Source organism: Notothenia coriiceps, unplaced genomic scaffold (assembly GCF_000735185.1).
Source record: "Notothenia coriiceps isolate Sejong01 unplaced genomic scaffold, NC01 NC01_scaffold00002821, whole genome shotgun sequence".
In the NCBI taxonomy this organism is placed as follows: domain Eukaryota; kingdom Metazoa; phylum Chordata; class Actinopteri; order Perciformes; family Nototheniidae; genus Notothenia; species Notothenia coriiceps.
Window position 1 is genome coordinate 62,982 of NW_011335522.1, and position 11,457 is coordinate 74,438.

Consider the following 11,457-nt stretch of genomic DNA (forward strand, 5'->3'; position numbering starts at 1 on the left):
CCGACGCGTGGACTAGGACCCCCCCCCCAGACCATCCTCGGTGAAATGCCTCCAGCGCACTCTCGCCCGCCCCCTTACCTGTGTATCGTACTTGCATCTGGACGATGGCAGTGCCTGCACTGATCTGATGCTTCTTGACATGAGAGGGCAGTTTCCCAGCGGCAGTGAGAAAATACATGAAACTCAAGAGAGTCACCTCCTGCAGTTTATACCATCGCTGTTGTTTCACAGGATGTTATATTTCAGTTTACAAATATGTGAGTATATCCTGAAAAACAAAGTGGTCAAAAAGTCATTTTAATTCCATTTATTGGAAACCATTTTAATGATCGCTTTTTCCGTTTATTCATTTTTCAAGAAATCGGCGTTCTATCTTTTTTGCAGAATGAGTTCTTCATTTTATTTATTTATTTGGATCTTAACAATAGAATGATACAAATACAATGTGTACTAACAGAGGTGGGGTGTGTGTGACAACGGGGACAGAGCATGCCTGTCAGACATCAGTGTGGCGGTGTCATCACAAACGCGTTGACGTCGCTTCCCGTGACGCTCCGGAAGAAAGGACGTCAGTTGCTCTGTAAAAACTCATTTCCCGTGCTTCTCGTGGGTTTCCTTGCGTCTCTCCATGCTTCCTGGTGAGAGGGCTAGAACGCAGGGAAACAACGCAAGTGAGGGATGCAGGATGCCATTTAAATCGACCTGAGAATGGCAGCCAAAAACAACACTCAGCCGTTAGCCTGTTAGCACTGGCAGACTCACAGCTCCTCATATCTGTTTTCGAAACTAGACAAAAGTTAAACAAGTACAAACCACAGACTGTCTGTGTCATGGCGAATACAGTCGCTGCTTTATTTATGTCTGTATAGGCCGTTGTTGTGAGTGTGGACGGTCGGAGCATATACAACGTTAGCTTAGCCGATCTCCATTCAGAAAACATGCATTTTAAAAGGTTTTTCGCTTGCCGTCTGTCTGCAGACTTGTAAAAGCATTAATTCATGGTTTTTACGAACCGGTATCAGTATGTTGTTATTTCGGCATCATTTTGAAACGTGTATTACAATTAAATCACGGTAAAATATGTTCGTTTTGTTGTAGTTGTAGCCCCCTTGCCAGCGATTCTCTCACTAGTTTAGCATACTCAGCCCGGTTGTTGGCCCGGAAAGAACCTGGATTCCGGGAGCCAGGAACTACCCCTAGTGGAAACGCAACAAAAACGGGCCGGGTTTGGCACGGCACGCTTAAACCGTGATACGCGCTGCAGTGGAAATGCGCCATTAGAGGTAACAGCTCACAGTAGCAGAAATATGTTTTATTCCTTAATTCCTATCCTTTTGATCATCGTATGAGCCCTCCATTTTTTAAGGTGCCACAAAGTACATTCCAACCTTTGTGATTGTAATCCAATCCAATTATCATTTATGGTTTTTACAAAAAGCTTTGTATGAACAGAAAGCGTCTAGCACTCAAGGCAGTATTATTATGTTAAATTAAGCTTGGTGCCTTTGCTTTTCCCCTGGCTCTAACCCAGGTCTTTGAGACATCAGTGATCACAAAGCAAGCAAGGAACATCCTATTACCGCGCTGGCTTCCTGCCCTCCCAGACGCACACATAAAGTAGGAAGTGTTGGTCTGAATTAAAGCTCTGTGTGCTTTTGGTGTGTGCGCTCAGTGCCGGGATGCTGCCATGCTGTGTTCTGGTCTGTCTGGTTGAGGTGAGCCGGAGGCGAGCAGAGCAGCCAAGACTGACTGAAGGACAAGAGGCTGACGGGTAGTCGTCTCACTGATCAGCCAAACTCAAAGACAAGGATAAGAGGATAGAGGAGGGAAAGGTAGAAGACGGTAAAGGCTTTAAACGGCTGGCTAGACTCTTGATTTTACTTTGAGTCTGTCGGCTGTTAAACTGAGAGGAGACTAAACACCAATTGTGGAAACTCTGATTCAGAGCATTGAGCAGGTTCTACCCTCTTGCAGATGAAGGGGTCACAACAGTTTGCCTTTCTTTCCTTTATCTAGTGTGTGTGTGGATTTTGAAGAGGCTTATTACTGTGTTCCCTCAGGTGTTCCATGCGAGGTGTTGTTGGAGAACAGGGTACTGGGGTTATGTGCAATCATTTGATACTTCGAGCAAGAAGGTTGTTTGTATCTTGGCATCAGGTGGCCACTGTCTCAGACAAGGCTGCGCAATATCCCCACTCCTGCTTGTGATATTTATAGATGCATATATGAAATCCTAGCCAACAGTATATTAAGGTTTTACCGACCACAGGGTAGCATCTCTGCGGCTTTCACATTGTGTTGTCTTCCTTTATGGCACTATCTAGTAAGATTTGCAGAAAGGGCAATATATTGAATATTGAAGTGTTGTTGTTTGTGAGACAAAGAACAAAGTGATCTTGGTGTTCGTTTTTCCACGTGTGACTCGGCTAGTTTTAGTTGTCTCACAATCAACCATTGCAGTACTTGCACCATTTAATTCATTATTCAATCTATCATCTACTAGAAAATGCATTGACAACTATTTCTCTTTTCACGTTTTGACAGCTGATCTAACAAAACAAGCAATTTTGAAATGCTAAACAGTTAACCGATTACCATGGAAGTTCGTTCAGCAGCATTAGTGAGGCAATACATCTAAAAGTGTCTTCTAAATGCAATTAGGTTAGTCGATTGACAGAAAAATATGCTTTTGAAATGCTGTTTTCAGCCTCTCAAATATGAAAAGCTAGTGGCGGATTTGTGTGTGTCTTGATGGCTTTTAATAGACATAATTATTAATTATTAATAACAAATGGTTTGTTTTTTATGTATTTTTTGTCATTGAACAAAACCTGAAAATCTCGTAAGCCTGCCTTAACCACAGCCAATATTTCGGGAGTCTAACCAAAATCTTATTTCAAAAGTAAATGACTCAGAGACGAGGGAACCCTGGAGTGCCAAAATGCTTGTTCGAGGGTTTATGAATCATTCCTGCTATACCTTATATATTTGACTTGAGAGTATGAACGAATAAGCTCAATAAGTTCCGCCTTGATCCACAATTTTTTGTATCTGATTGTCAAGTGTTCCTGTTTTTGAGTTGGGCAGTGGTCTGGATCTTAGCAGGCCACAGCGGGTGTGAATGAATTCATGTTGAAGCTGAGGGCACTGGCCTGGACATGACAAGCTGTTACATCCAACCGGCCAAGCTCTTCAACACATTGAGTGTTATGTAGAGGCTGGGGGGGAGTTTCTTAGGTGTGAGTAAGAGAACATGTTGTTTTTTAGGCCTGGATGTGTGAGACTAATTCTTGAAGCCCACATTAGATTTCTGTATGCCCTTGGTGGGAGGGTAAATGTATTTTTTAATTAACAAAATTGTGCTAACGCGCATGTCCAGGAGACAGAGAGGAAGATGATGGTGGAAGAAGGTGTGAGAGAGCCATAAAGAGGAAGGGAGGGAGGATGTTTTTAATGACACAAGAGAAGGGAGATATTTTCACATCGTGGGAGGATGTGATTTTATGTAGGCAAGTAGAGTTTACACACACTTAATGGACTTGATGAAACATTAATGGTAGTGGAGGAGGATTGGATACTGCAACAGGCCATATTAACAGGATACATCAAGTATGAATGATTAGAGCAAAATTAGTGAACATTGTATAAAACGATCTACACAGCAGCAATAGGTGCACAACAGCAGCAGAAGCCACTCTAGTAACTTACCATTTGGCCCTTTCTTTGTTTTTGGAATGCTTTAATATATATTCTTTATTGAATATTCATCCATCAATTGTATTGAAGTATAAATGTGGCTCAGTGGATAGTGTGCTGGACTTGGAATCAGGGGGGTAGCAAGTTCGAATCCCACTGTAGTCGGCATGTCGTTGTGTCCCTGGGCAAGACACTTCACCCCAAATTGCTCCTGTGGGGATTGTCCACAGTATTGAATGTATGTTAGTCGTTTTGGATAAAAGCGTCTAACAAATGATATGTAATGTAATGTAAATTAGGTTATTCTGATCAACAACGTATCTGTTATTACTAGTCATTGTTATGTGGACACTGTATTTCGTCTTTACTTTTCATATATGAAATGATGGCAGCCATGCCAACTTTTCCATTGTTGTAATCAATACATAATTATGTTGGCGCACCTTGTATCCCAGGTATCATTTTTAATATAAATTGTGCTAACACAGATCCATACATTATCAATAATGAAATCAGAATTTGTTCATGGTGTCGGCAGTTTAGGGGATGACAAATGAACAAACAAAGGAAGGCAGTGACAAATGAGGTAATTAACTTCCAAAAGGAAGAAATGAATGATAGAAAAACAAATATATATATATATATATATATCCTCTGAATCTAACTATTACTTTCTGTGGGACGCAACACAGAGCTGCTGCTTTCCCTCTCTTTATTTCAGAATCTGCCCCCAATGCTCCTCTCACCCCCTCTCTTCCTTCCTCTCATCCACCCATCGCCCCCTCTCTTCCCTCTGGATGCAGTCACAGCTGTATCCACATAGCCAGCTGTTTGGCAGACAAGCTTCTTGGATTCAGACACCTGTGCACCTGTCAGACCAATGCAGTGACCCTGAATAAACCCTGTTGTCTGTCAGTGTAAATGGGCCAACCAACACGTGTTTTATGACCTGGCTTAGGGATCTTCCTCAAAATCAGGGCTTACCTGCAGGGTAATTTCTCAATTTGTGTAATGAAACATGCACACAAAGCATCGGTGGAAGCCGCCTTTGAGAGGAAGTGAATAAAGTATGGCCTATTGTTACAGTGTGCCAGATATCTGTTGCATGTCTTTTTTGGTTCATTGTGTTTCCTCATAAAGATGAATTATTATCATCATCTACAATCGTTGTATCTATTCTTGCAATATCTGTGTATATTATAATTGCTTTCCAGGAAGTAAGATCTGAATCACCAGAGACTAAAGCGCTTCCAGACGTCTCGGTTTCATGACTTATGTAGATGCAGGGTTTTGGTCAGAGTTGCAGCTGCATTCACTGTTTGCTGTCCTCCAGGAGTCACTTTGTCTGTCAACTGTTTATTAGTCAGTACAAATTCAGGATTTTGGACACATGGAAAATTGGAAGATGTAGGGAATGTTTCTTGGGAAATGTCCCTAGATTTCCAACCCAGTTATTACATTAAGCCTCTGCTGTCTGCTGTCAGTCTGCTTGTGAAACATGCTCACAGACTAGAACTCAATACTGATGGCATTCCATTTTGTTGCCCTTGTTTATTGACTGTGACATCTGGTAGTTTCAAAGATATTTAATACGATTTACATAGGAAGAGGGTTGGGAAGTGTCAGTATAATGTCCCTAATTATTCGGTAATTCCATCTTTTTACATCTGAGTGTTTGCTGCTTGATTGTGTTATGTGATCTATCAATGCTTAGGTTTTGGACTGTTTGTTGGATAAAACAAGCAATTTTAATGACTTCATATTGAGCTTTAAGACACAGTTTGTTCATATGATATAGACAACACACAATGAAAAGAATCATCAGCTGTAACCCAATATGACTTGGCATCGAATTGCAATCTCCCTACTGTATAATATCCTCTGTTGACTACATTGGTAGATATCTATGTCCTAGGGCTGTCCCGAATACCATTTTTCGGGCTCCGGATATTCGGTAGTAATCAGCAGCGAATATTCGGTGAGGAGAGATTATTATTATTTTTTTTATAAAATGTTTTTCTCCTAAAGGTTTCATAACACGCTCTGAATCCGAAACATCTGACAACAGCTAAGCTAGGCTACTACTTACAGCATCCAGGTGACTTTTCGGAGTTGTTGTGCCACCGTGGTAGGCCAGTTTCTTGTCGAATATTTGGCACACTGCTTTCTTCTTACCGTCGTCCAATTTTTAAAATGGTCCCACACAGCTGAAGTCTTCGGCATTTTGTGTTCAGGTGTGTGAAACGAGGTGAAGCGTGCCGTTTGCGTTCGTGACTGTGAGTGAACGCGATGTCAGGAGCACAGGCTGAGATTGTATATATTTCCGCATTTTAACAGTGCAATTCAAAAGTATAAATATAGTATAAGAATATGGCAATTCACCTTTATTGATAGCATACATTTAGGGAAAAAAAATATATTTGTTGGAAAAAAAATAAAAAAACGAATATCCTAATAATGAAATTTAAACCCGAATAGTTGGCCAACGAACGAATATTCGAATATTCGGGTACAGCCCTACTATGTCCTGGCTATGGACCCTGCGGTGAACAACTTGTTGAGTTGGTTGTGTAGAAGGGAGATGTCCTCCAGCTGATGTCCTTTGGTTGCTGTGTACTAAACACATCAGCTGCCTGTCAAACCTGCTCACCTCAGCTGCACTGATGCGATCTGCCCTGTGGACGGAAAACATACCAAATTACTGTAAATTGCAGATATATAACATGAAGAGCTTTTGTGAAGAAAGCCCAGTCTCTTCAGGTTGTTGGTTCAACTCCATGTTTAGTGATCTAGCTCTCGGTTTCTAGAGTACCATTACCTCCCTTAGCTACCAATGTTAGCGCGTGTAGAATAAATCAAGCTTGAATGAATCGAGAACCTTTTTGTTCCCTGTTTGTGGGTGTGAGGAACGACCAGCGACTGTGTGTTTGCCATGTGACAGAAAACCAATAGCTCTTCCTTATCCCATTGTAGAGTTGAGACCTCTTACACCAAAACTCTTCATGGCCCTACTCAACATGACCCCCCTACCCAAACCCTTCCTCCTTTCCCTTGGGATGAAGAATTCTCCTGCATAAAAACTTTTTATTAGAGTTTCCCACAGGCCAAGATAGAAGCTTTTTAAAATGGTTTAATGTCAGTCTCGAAATAGGCTTTAGTGACGGGAAGCTGCTGTGTAAAAAAAAAGTGTTCTACCAGGATCCTTATGTTGTCTTTGTTTGAGTTAAACATGATTCAGCTTGTAATTGTTAAAATGGTGAATGCCTCTTCCTTTTCTACCTTTGACCCTATAATAGTATCATGATTATTCTGACACCACAAGTTAATCTTGGAAGTAGACTTTTTCTGAACCTTTCTTTTACACCTTGGAGTCCTCATTAGCAGTTGAGATTTTTCGCATTTGTTTGGCTGTTGGTTTACTCTAAATGTAAAAAATGGCAATCAACTTCTTACAAAAGAAAAAACTTGAAGCATTTTTATTTAACAAAGGTTAAATATCACAAAAGCAGAACATCGTAGAACCAGATAATGTGTGGTATGTGTGCTCAGCATGACCCTGAATTCACTTCAGAAACATGAATGAAACCTAGAACTCTCCTGTGAATGCAGCTGCACATCAACCCCACATGTTGTAGTGACCTAAAAGGTCACTATTCGTCTTTTGACTATAGACTTCCAGGAATCATCTCAAGGGTTCTTGTAGATCCCCAACCCCTTTTGCTGATATAGCAGTTAGCATTGTGTAAAAAAGCAATTTAAGATGCTGCCTTATCAAACAGCTGGATCTATTTGTTGTGCATTTGAACTGCTTCTGTGGTCCATTAGTCTATGTATGGGAAACACTGACTTTAGGCAGGAATTTACCACAATGCATATACCCTAAATACTGCCCTGTGCAAAATGGATGCATATGTACATGGGAACAAGCGTAACTAGGACAGCCCCCTCCTCCTTCCTTTATCCGTCTTCCTCCCTGTCCGACATACAGTCTTTTAGCATTCCAGGAAACAATGTTAATCCTAGCGCCACAGGAGCTTTCCCAGGCTGTTTATTCGGCCGATGAAGTTTCAGCAATAAAACTGCTTCTCACACAGACAAGAGGTTTTCTTGTAACCATGGTAACATGTCCATGGTTATCGCGGGCACCCGAGACAATAGTACGTCAGGTACATTCTTTATTTTTACAAACAATTATAGGAAAGAAATTTGTCTGTTTTAGAAATGCTGCTTTGCTGCCTCAACCATGCCTGCCTCTTCTCCACTGACAATCCACCTCATTGCCCATTTCTGAGGCAACTTTCTTGGGGGTTACCATCCACACATCCATCTGTGTCATTCTTTTGAAAAAGAACTCGCTGGCATGCCTTAAGGGAATGTTTTTAAAAAGACGCACTGCAGAGCAGGGGAAGCATCAATAACTGATATTAATGCCATTTAAGGTAGCTCTACTAGCTATAGGAAAGTTCATAATGGCCCATGTAACCCACTCCCAGACATTGCTGACTCAAACAATGAGTAACTACAGTATTTCAGAAGCAGCAGCATTAGTAGTAGTTGTACTACACCAGTATTCTGAGGTCATATCTTATATTAGTCATATGATATGGAGCTAATGGTTAATCTACATGACACCTATTCATGGCAAACAGGGCTCGACAGTAACGGTTGCCAGGTTGCCATTGGCAACCATTCATAAAAAATGTCAAACACTTCTTGGCCTTTGTTTGCCATCAGTGGCAAGCAGTTTTTAACATAAAGAAATAAGGACAGCAAACAGGGGGGGCAAAATGTGTTCCCCAAAATAGATTAATGTTAATTATTTGTTGTATTAAGAGTGATATTTAATTATTGTTGTGACCAGTCGGAACCTGATACTTAAGTTGCACGTTTACTCGTGTGGGCCGTGTTTTTGTTTTACAAAAAATGGCGAAGCAAATTAAGTTGCTTGACTGTGGGGTAAAAAGTTCGGCCAACCCGTCAACATCTTAAACGAATGCAACTTAATTTGCTTCGCCATTTTTTGTAAAACAAAAACACGGCCCACANGTGTGTGGTGCGAGAAGGGAGATGTAGTTCATTGAGCGGTTTCACACAAAAAAACTGTTACTTCACAGTTTTACGACACATACAATTTTTTGTTGACTTGCAAAATTATCTTCTAAATTGACAAACATCATATGTGTAATTCGTGGCACAATCCGAACAGACTTTTGACTTCAATACATACTTTTTCCGAAAGAAGGTCCCATGGAGGTCCCCCGGAAAGGGAGGGACTTCGCCTCATAGGGTTTTTGTGCATCTCGAAGCTGTTGACCAATCACAACAGAGCCGGCCAGCTAACCAATCAGAGCAGACTGGGCTCTTGTTTCAGACAGAGGGTGAAAAGAGGTGCTGCAGCACAGGCAGTATGAGAAGAGCTTTTTGAACATTAAAGCATGGAGACATGTCCCAGTAGAGACACTACATACTGATATACACCTGAAAACCAGCAGGAGAGGACTCTTTAAAGTAGACATACTACACCTGAACATCAGCAGGAGAGGACTCTTTAAAGTAGAGACACTACATACTGATATACACCTGAACATCAGCAGGAGAGGACTCTTTAAAGTAGAGACACTACATACTGATATACACCTGAACATCAGCAGGAGAGGACTCTTTAAAGTAGAGACACTACATACTGATATACACCTGAACATCAGCAGGAGAGGACTCTTTAAAGTAGAGACACTACATACTGATACACACCTGAACATCAGCAGGAGAGGAATCTTTAAAGTAGACATACTACACCTGAACATCAGCAGGAGAGGACTCTTTAAAGTAGAGACACTACATACTGATATACACCTGAAAATGAGCATTGTATGTCCTCTTTAATATGATCTTTTGGTCTGATTGGAACATTTCAGTGTTTTTTCCATTAGCTTGAAGTTGAAATCTGCTCTTGAGTCTGGTCTCAGGTCTCAGTTCTACCAAGTACACCATGGCCCCTCCTGGCATCCATAGTTATTTTCTTAACGAGTCAGCAAACCTCATGTCATTAAGGAAGTATGAATCATGGAATTTGGCGAGGTGATGTTGTAATTTCCAGGAAACACCGCCAGGTCTACTGAAAAAAAGAAATAACATCAAAATGACTCTTTTTTTAGTCTCTAAATTCTGAAAACAAGCTTGAATAGGTGACCCTCACACACAGAAGTAACATTCATTCATGTGTATTTAAATGGTTAACTTAACGGGCTTTATTTGCTCTAATCTTCCTGTTGATCTAAGTGAGGGGCAAGCCGTGTCAAACCATTGGGAGCAAAGATATTTGAGGGGTACACTCATCAATGAATATTTATTATCATCATTCTTCAAATGTTTTACCCATGTGGTAATTAGACAGGCGGCTTCAAATGAGTTTGAGGTTTTTATTAAAGTGATATGACTAATATTGTCAGCTCAGCGTGCCATGGGAATCCACTTTCAGCCAATTTGCCGATGTAAAATAGGCCATGCAGTCATCACCCAGCTGTTTGATGCTCGTCTCTCCCTCCCTCTCTCTCTGTCACTCTCTCTCTCTCTCGTGCCACAATCCAAATATAACCTCGCCCCAATCTGATTTAACCACCGTGGTCTCATCCCCCGGGCAGAATGGACTCATTTGTGCAGAAAAAGAAAAAGAGAGAAACAGGAGAGAAGTATGAGAACAGAAAGTCCAGCAGAGAAGAAAAGACAGGCTTTGGAGGTTAGAGGGGTATAAAGAGTGGTAGTGAATGGAAAGTGTGATGAAGAGAGGAGGAGGAGGGGGAGGGGGGGATGTGTGCTCAGCGAACGAGGTCACTAATTGGGTTGAGACTTGTAGCTCCCCTGCAATCTATTCCCCTCGTCCCTGACAGAAATCAAATTATTTTGAAATTCTAAGAGCAAGAAAAATATGTTAATTTTGAGCTGCAAGAGGCTGAAAGAAAGAGGGACCATTACTGGAACAAAATAACAAGTGGCCTGTTTTAAGACGTTTATTAAACACATGGCCAGAGTCATGTATACCCTGTGGTCCTCCAACCCACGTATCCTCGAATATGTTTTGAGCCATGCGACCTCTAGTTGCTGTTAACTTAGCTCACCTGATCGTAGTCAAACAATTCAGGACAGGAAAAATCTAAAAATAAGAAAGAAAATCAGATAATACTAACAACAAAACAGAGTAAAAAAAGGGTTTTCTTCTGTACGTTTTTAATATATGCGGTACACTCAATAATCTGAAAGGAACATTAAATATGTAGGGTAATGCATATTTAATTATTTATATTTAATAGCTATAAATAGACTTCATAATGTATTCCCTTCAGAAAATTCAGTGGGGAGATTGTTGTTGTTTTTTGTTTCGATCAATATGTAATATAGACGTTAATTGTTATGTTGCAGACATTGAGCAATCAGTCTGCTGGGGATCATTCTCAACACACATATTCAAATATCTTCTTTCACAATCCTCAGCCCCCAGTAAGAACCTCCACAATAAGCCACACAAACATCATATCTATCACGTCCCCTCCCGATTTGCAGACCTGTCATCTTCAGATGCTGTTTAACTTTTAGCGGAATTTTGCATATTTCATATCTGATTGTGCTACCTGTACCAAAACATGGCCTTGGAATGTGAGTTCAGGAGTTCAGGGAATTAAAACACTCACTTTCAGAACACACACAACAGCACTACATTAAATATCATGACTTCTTTTATCCGACAAAAATCAGAAGACCTCTTTA